Source organism: Sinocyclocheilus anshuiensis, unplaced genomic scaffold (assembly GCF_001515605.1).
Source record: "Sinocyclocheilus anshuiensis isolate Anshui unplaced genomic scaffold, SAMN03320099.WGS_v1.1 scaffold1341, whole genome shotgun sequence".
NCBI classification, from domain to species: Eukaryota; Metazoa; Chordata; class Actinopteri; order Cypriniformes; family Cyprinidae; genus Sinocyclocheilus; species Sinocyclocheilus anshuiensis.
Genome location: NW_015553274.1, coordinates 883,505 through 892,346, shown reverse-complemented (window position 1 = coordinate 892,346; position 8,842 = coordinate 883,505). Strand labels below are relative to the sequence as shown.

Genomic DNA, 8,842 nt, shown 5'->3' with positions numbered 1-8,842 from the left:
AGAGGGGGTTACTGCAAACACATACCAGCTTCATCACTGTGTCTGTCACGCGACTCTGTTCCCCTTTCGGGCTCTGTCTTTACATTTATTTTGAAAGATGAAGCTCGCGATTATGGTAAGGGGCGTTACATTTCCGACGAGTGCTTGCGGTGTTCGGCCAATCACAATGCACTGGGTCAGCTGGCCAATCAGAGCAGACTGCGGTTGTCGGAAGGAGGGACTTTGTAGAAAACGAAGCGTTTGAGAGAGGCGGGGCATAGAGGACCTACAATAATGTACAGTATTTGAAAAATAATGTGTTTTTTTAACATTAAAGCATGTCAACATATTCTGTTACACCAAATACACAAAATAATGATCTTTAAAAAAGCATCATGACCCCTTTAAGCTACCTGAACGAGAAGTTTGGCATTAGTATGATTTATTTTTTTGATTTTTTTTGAAGGCAGCTAATATTCAGTTTGGATGCATTAAATCAAAAGTGACAGTGAATACATTTACTATTTAATGTTACAAAAGATTTCTATTAAAAAAAAAATGCTGTTCTTTTAACTTTCTATTCATCAAAAAAAATGTCTCACAGATCCACAAAAATATTAAGCTGCACAACTGCTTTAATCTTGATAATAAGAAATGTTTCTTGAGCACCAGATCAGTATATTAGAATGGTTTCTGCAAACCATTAGTAATGGCTGCTGAAAATTCAGCTTTGCCATCACAGCAATAAATTACATTATATTCAAAGAGAAAAGAGTTACTTGAATTTGTAATAATATTTAACAGTATTACTGTTTATACTGTATTTTTTGATCAAATAAATGCATCCTTGGTGAACATAAGAGACTTCTTTTAAAAACAATTTAAAAAATCTTACCGACTCCAAACTTTTGAATGATAGTGTATAAGCAAGTTAAAACAGTTCAACGTTTGAGTTTAATTATTTTATTTAAGAACCGTGGAGATTGATGTAATGGATATTTTGGAAATTTTTTGTTACCCATTTATTTATGTCAGTGAAGTTAATGCAGAGAGTGCACATTTTGTTGAAGGGCAGGTCATTAACACACAACCGTCTAATTATTCAAAATGAACCATTACAGAGGCATTTGTTCCTCTAGTTTAATGAGCCTAAATCCAGTGTAAGTGCAGAATAAGTTTCCATTATGCTGTTCTCTTGAGGGAATTTTCTTTGCTCAATTTGCCTCTAATTTCCCTAATCTGCTTCCTCAAAAGCCACATTGATATTCATGAGATATATTTGTGTTATCTAATTTTTATGATAGTGAAGTGAAGTACTGCAGCACCGCACTGCCCAGTTGTTAGTAGCAATCTGTTTCTGTTTGTTGTGGCCAAACCATTAAAGTTGTACTCCACACAAAATTGGAGCGCTTGATCTGTTTTGTTGCTCTCCACTTTTTTTCCTGCACATTTACGATTAGTCATCAGAGGTTCAAACTTGCTGATCCCTGTGAATGTGGGTGGAATTTTTATCTGTTCTCCAGAGCAAGTATTGTGTCCATGACTTCAGTGATTGTGCAGGACAGCTTGTCCATCAAAATGATGTGGTTGTGCGGCACCACTTGTTTGTCATATGACAACAACAAAAGAAGGTTGGTGCTTATTATAGGACTGCTTTGAAGAAGAATCTTTTCTGTCTTTCATATTTTAACCGTGAAAAATAGCTTTTAAATGTTTTGTTTGACTTTGCAAGATATATACAGTAAATATGGTCACACCTCTTGGTCAAATATTGCAATATAATGACTTTGGCTGAGTTATCAATAGAAAGAAGGCTGTTCCGGTTTGTTCAGCTCCGCATGTCTTTCGAAGTTGCCCGACCTCCCCTGCGATACTCAACATACTGCCCTTTATCTCATTATGATTCTGCCAGCAGGCTCTGATTAGTGACTGTGATGGTAATGGACTGATTAGGTACAAAATGGGTGTAATTCAGCTTTCACCAGGGAGTGGAATAAAGTGGAGGAACATCCTTCCTTTACCCTTGAGTTTTCTCACAAATGACCAAAATCATAACTTAATCTGCATTCTTTAAAGGGTTGGTTTGCCTTAAAATGAAAATTGTATTCATTTAGTCACCCTCAAATTTCTACTGGCTTGGAACGACATGAGGGTGATTAAATGATGATGCAATTTTCATTATTCCTTTAAAAAAAGCTTTTAATAATTTTATGCTCACCTGCATCCTTATTGCTTTATGCAAATAACAAGAGAAACAGATACATTAGCAGATGAGTTTTCTTCTTCATCATAGCAGGTGCTTGCTCCTGTTTGTTGCCCACAGGGTAGTTTTTAGTGTTTAATCAGTTTGAGTGAGGAAATCCTCATGCGGTTCATAGAAAACTCATTCTGGCTGTTAACCATTCTTTGACACATGCAGTAAGATGGGTGTAGCAATATTATATGCAACTGAGACAATATTCCATAAGGTATGAATTTTCATTCAGCAGCAAAATTGCTGTTATCTGTTGATTTGCTCTGATCTGTTATTGTGCATGTCAAATTATGGTCTCCAGCAGCCCAATATTTTAGGCTGTCACTGTAATGAAAACTACATCTGTCAGAAAACTTCAAATCTGTTCGTTGAGAGGCTTTATCATTTTTTGTGCATATTACTGTCTCACAGATGGGTAATTTTATTTTGTCCACTCTCACAGCTGACTGGAGATTAATCTGTCAGAACCTTTCAATAACATCTTTGAATTTGGGTTGCATCATCCAGTCCTTGTCACTGTAGCGGTGAACTTGTTGCTAGGGCCAGCATCATTGGGCAATGCTTAAGCACTGGGGCACTTTTTTTTTTTTTGTCTGAATGAACCTGAAACTCACATTGGTTTGAAGACACACTATGAGGAAGAATGTGGTAGTCGCTTTCTCGTAATGTAAAGTAATAATGATCTCCTTCAGATGAAAATGACCTGGAGCTCCCTCAGAAGAGGGAACAATTTCCCATTTAATGTGGTTGAATATTTAAACAGGTTGTAAACAAAGCCATATTAGCTTTTCATTGATTTCTGGTTTTGGGAAGGAACCATAATAAACATAGTGCAGAATATTGTATTTACAGGTAATAAAACCCTGTATTTACAGGTAATTTAAAAACGTGTGTGCCGATATAATATTTATGATATAAAATTTATAATAAATTTATTTATAACACAAAGGTAAAATTTTTTTATCATTAGTTAACGCATTGTACCATGAATATTTTTACAGCCCTTATTAGTCACATTACATTAACTAATGTTGATTTATACAATTTCAATGTTAAATTATTAGTATATGTAAAATAAAAAAAAATAACATTAACCTAGATAAATAGATGCAAAATTATCAGTAATGGACAGTTTATGATAGCTAGTGCATTAACTAATGTTAACAAATTGAACCTCATTGGAAGTATGTTTATTACATTGATTATAGATCATAGCACTTAGAGCTACACTATTAATTGAATTTCTAATCGCGATTACAATTACAGATGCCACAATTACATAATCGTTCAAAGTGGCAAATAATTGTTCAAAGTCTACTTATGTTATTCTGAGCGCCTGCGGGTTTTTTTTCTTTCTACAGGTTATCTTAAGGGGTTTTCCATTGTTTTAATTTTACTTTTAGTATAACATTATAATATCATGCATAATTTTACTTTTTTATTATTTAAAGAAGAAACCAATCCAATGTGTAGTTGATTTTTGAGGCTTAATACTATAGAAATGCAATAAACGTTTTTCAGTTTGAGTGTTTTCAGCTTGTTTATTTTCATATAAAAATATGGCATGCCGTTGCTTCAAACAATGGTATAAACATCATTCAATGTAAATTGTGATAATCGTAATTAATAATCGCAATTACAATTTCAAGGGAATAATCGACAATTATGATTTTTCTCATAATCGTGCAGCCCTAGAGCACATATTGATTTATTTAGTCATTTTACACTTCAGTTTCTATAGGTAGAGGCTTTCTTTGTTGTTTGGCTGATCATCTTCACCAATGCTGCTTTTACTATCCATTTAAATCAGTTCAGTGGATCTCTGGGATCTCCTTAACACAACATCATTAAAACAATGTCTGTTTTTTTCGTTTTTTTATCACCCAAAATGCAAATGTCATAATTTTTATCCCCCATCTCATACTATTCCAGTATAACTTTCTTAAAAGACATGAAAGAAGATGTTTTGAGAAATCTTTCAAAACTACATTCATCCCCATTTTCCTACACCGTATGGACAAAAATCACTGAATTTGATTTTTCTGAATATCTGCTTCTGTGTTCCAAAGGTGTGAAACAACATGTGGGTGAGAAAATTATGACAGATTTTTTTTTTTTAAACCTTTAAAATTAAACATAATGAATTTAGAATGTCAGTCAGTGAGATCTGTTGTCTTTCTTTAATAATGTTCACCCACTAAATAGTGATTACTACCTTTTCTTATTATCATTAATATAAGATATATGTCTTCAGTACTCACTGTTTTCATCGTTCAGCCTTGAACTCCATCTACAGATGTGGCTTGGTCAGACTGTCACCCATCCCAAACCATCACTCTCTTCATCCAGTCATGAGCCCTTTCTTAAATGATATAGTCCTCAAAGTGGTAGTAACATGTTCTCCTTTGTTTTTGGATGGTTTTCTCATGGAAGAATCAAAGTAAAAAGCTCTGTCTCAAGTTGTGACAACCACACCAAAGTCTTCATTGTTAAGCAGCATCTCCTTTTCTCTCGGTGGTGGAGGATGATGGGGAAATGCTGCTGCCGCTGTTTCTCTGGATGAATATGTGCTGCTGCCTGTGGATACACTGACAGACACAGATGTGAATGGCTAGGAGGAGGTCATTCCCACTGGGCTGAGATGATCGTCATGATTTGGGGCAGTGAACAACAGGCAGATGCTGAGAATGGGAGGAGGAAGAGGAGAAGAGCGGGGGGCTGAACTGAAGCAGAAATGAGGGGATGAAGGTTAGACCGTTCATGCTCATACTGTAGACAGTGGGGGTGTGTGAAGGGGTGGTATGATGAACACTAAAACATAATGGAGGCATTAATTACTCTCGCTTTGACACAGATAGCGTGGCTGTGAGCAAATCGGTAGGTGGAAAGGATGGGTTATCTGGAAATACAGAAGTGAGAGGGTCATTTCATGCCTTTTGGTATGTCTGTGGGAGCTACTTCAGCTACAAGCTATTGAGTTTCCTGGTGAATTGATTGATTTATTTATTTTTAATACTCCTACAGTAGTTTTTGAGGTAATTGTCTGGTGTTCAAGATGAGGTTGTAACATGAATTAAATTGTTTGTTCCACTGGCTTCACTGTTTGGTAAAAAAAAAAAAATGTTTTCAAACAATATCTCATCTGCCATTTGTTGGTGAAATGAATATCCCCACCCCATATTTACAACATTAATAATAGTATTAAAGTGATATTGAACTATTTGAACATAAAAACATGATATATTTCAGCATTTAGGTTCTCTTACATTTTTTATTCATTCTAGCGTTCAAAAATTTTAGAGAAGTTTTTGAAAGAAAATAATACTTATATGCCTTAAATTTATCCAAAATTGACAGTAAAGATTTACAGTGTACATTTACATTTGTTTTCAACATTGATAATAATGAGAAATGTTTCATCAGCAGCAAATCAGCTTATTAGAATGATTTCTGAAGGATCATGTGACACTGAAGACTGGAGTAATGGCTGCTGAAAATTCAGCTTTGACATCACAGGAATAAATTGCATTTTAAAATATACTAAAATAGAAAATGGTTATTTTAATTTGTAATCACATTTCATAATATTACTGTTTTTACTGTATTTTTTTTATCAAATAAATGCAGCCTCGATGAGCATAGGAGACCTTTAAAATATTTTTAAAAATCTTACCAACTCAAAACCTTTGAACAATAGTGTTTTTTATTTATTTATTTATTTATTCTGCACTTGCGCTATTTTAAGAGGTTAGCTTGAATTAATTTTCATATGAAGATGTCTGGATGACTGGACTCTATAGAAGTGTGGTTTGATCCCTCTAATTCTGCTCTCACCGCTGCATGGGTGTAATTAGTTGCATCACAGGCCATCAAAGGAAGCCTTGAATGATCAATGAAAAGAAACCGATTAAATGCACACAGAGTTAATAGACACAAAGTTTGTACTGAGTGCAGGAAACTCAGGGGCTAAGCTACAACAGCATGAGCCCCATTAATCTGTTTGTTGTGCTCTTGCAAGATGTGCTTGTATAAGGGTTGTCTGAGCTGGGATTAAGTCCAGATCGACCAATTCAGGGTCGTTTCTTTTCACCCTTTTCCTTTTTGTCAGGAGCAGCACAATATCACATGCTCATGTCGTACAGTCAGGTTGACAGGAAATGGCTTATGTAAGATATTGCCATGTAGGGCAGGATTTCCAGGCCTCCAAGTTTATTGATTATAATGAGATCATAATGGAGGATATGAGCCGTATCACGTACCCTGGAGGAGGACTAATAACGAAGGGCATAGATATACAGTGACAGCTCCGCTATGTTTGCCTGCATCTGTGTGTCTGCCATAACGTAGTATGTCTCCACTGGGTCTCAGATGGCCAGCAGACACAACTCAGCCCTACACGCCACATACTCAGGTTACACTTGCAGAGAGAGCAGTGAATTAATACCAAATGTTGCCTGAATTTCATGACCTTGTTTAGCTGTTGACTGCACTTCAGTGTGTCTGTGTCCCTGCAGAGAGGGAAAGACATGCTAATTCATTACCAATGACGCTGCACCTGTAGGAAACTGCCCCTCCTCCTGACATTCTCTCCTTTATTTCAGTTCCTTGGACCTCCACCTGTGGCCCTGGTACTGTCAGTTTCACCAGCTGGACCCTCCAAAAATGACTGCACCCTAGCAGGCCAAAGCACTCTAGATTGTCTCTTTTTTATATAGCTCTTGTTGGAAAGCAACAGTCTTCTCTTGCAGACTCAGCCATTGAAATGTAACTTGCTAAATACTTTTCTTATGATTGGTTGGATATAAATTTTACACCTTGTTTTTTCTGAAGTTGAGCCCAGTTGATTCAAGCCCATGTGCTACAGGAGAAATCATACAGTACTCGAAATGTGTAGCTACAGCATTTTGTCGAGCCGTATAGAAGTTAAGCTTTTTCAAAAGGGATGTTGATTACAGCCTGCTTAGTATGGTCGCACAAATCGTGTTTTTTTTTTTTAGCACAAACTTGTGTTTCTGTAAGAATTCTGGATCTATCTTCACTTAAATGCTCAGCACCTGCACTATGTGCCAGTGTTTTTGATCACGCACATACTGTGACTGTAGTCCCCTGCATCAAGCATTGGACAGTAATTATGATGCGGGGGTTTGTGTTTGCACCCACACGGACTATCAGAATGTCATCTCTGCAATAATGTGCAACAGTAACAACCACTGTGTTAATGGCTGTGTGTCTCTCTTCACTCGCTCTCCTCTCTCTCTGCTGTTGTTACTATAACACCTGTGCAATTTGCATGAGGCTCATTATTTTAAAACTATTTTGTATCCTTCAGACACCTTTATGAATGTTTGAAAGAACAACAGAGACCAATTGTTTTTAATTATTTCCATATTGGCTTTCCCTATCTTTTCATCTGTCCACCATAACTTATTCCTTGTGAGTTCCTGTTGCTGAGAAACGATTGTTCCCTTTTGTCACATCACTGAAATGTGGCAGCTTTTTTCAAACCGTATTTACAGGTTAAAGGTTCAAGTGACACTTTTGCATAGATATGGTTGTGTAATGATAGCTTTTGATTATAAATAGCCTGAATGGTCTAATATTATGTCCCCAATGATCCTGTTTTATAATGCTGCCAGGAAATGGTCCCCTGATTGTCCCTTTGGGTTCATGTATGCCCAGAGATGCATTATTTGGGGCAGTGTTGTTATTTGGGTCATGAAGTCCTTTGATATTTGGTTAGAAATGGATGTTTTTAATGGGCACTGTCATTGAAATACCTCAATTTATTCCTCTGTAGTCTCGATTCTGGGTTGGGAGGTCTATCATAAGAGATGAAAGAGAAATCATTGAAGATATTTTTTGTATGCCATGTAATTGGTACTCACACTCACTTAGATCTGTCTCGAAATTGATTGCAGTCCAAAATATATATTTTGGTTTTGAATGATCTGAAACAGTGTTATTATCATGTCACAGTTATTAAATCTATATCAAATATTTCAGTCCTGAATGTTTACAAAAATTATTTTAAGCAATAAAAAATATTAAGTAAACGAATACATTAATTTTATAAGTAATACAATTATTAATGCAAGTTTATTTATATAGCACATTTCATATACAATGGTAATTCAAAGTGGTTTACATAAATGATAAAAAAAAAAAAAAAAAGGAAATAAAAATTTATTTAAAATGTATTAAAACAAATAAAAACAATATAGAAATATTATTTTAAAGGGGTCATATGATGTTGCTAAAAAGAACATTATTTTGTGTATTTGGTGTAATGAAATGTGTTTATGCGGTTTAAGGTTAAAAAAACTAATTTTTTTCCACATACTGTACATTATTGTTTCTCTACGCCCCGCCTTTCTGAAACGCGTCGATTTTTACAAAGCTCGTCGGTCTGAAAAGCGAGGTGTGCTCTGATTGGCCAGCTATCTAGTGCATTGTGATTGGCCGAATACCTCAAGTGTGTGACGGAAATGTTACGCCCCTTGCCATATTGTGATGCCTTGCCCCTGCCGGAACGACGAGACAAAAACATTAAAACCCATTATAAACGAGGCATTTGTTGCATCCAGTGGGGACATAATTACGGATTATAAT

General features: G+C 35.8%; 2 protein-coding genes across 2 annotated transcripts in view; one reads left to right on the top strand and one right to left on the bottom strand.

Moving 5' to 3' along the window:
• LOC107668210 (muscarinic acetylcholine receptor M5-like) overlaps nucleotides 1-4,619 on the bottom strand; it is an 8,667-nt gene extending 4,048 nt beyond the window's left edge. Inside the window, exon 1 of the mRNA XM_016460005.1 lies at nucleotides 4,495-4,619. The gene's annotated coding sequence lies outside the window, so the exon portion shown is untranslated. The remainder of the gene's footprint in view (nucleotides 1-4,494) is intronic.
• LOC107668212 (cell death regulator Aven-like) overlaps nucleotides 1-8,842 on the top strand; it is a 23,811-nt gene that overhangs the window by 1,323 nt on the left and 13,646 nt on the right. The gene's annotated exons all lie outside the window — the stretch shown is intronic.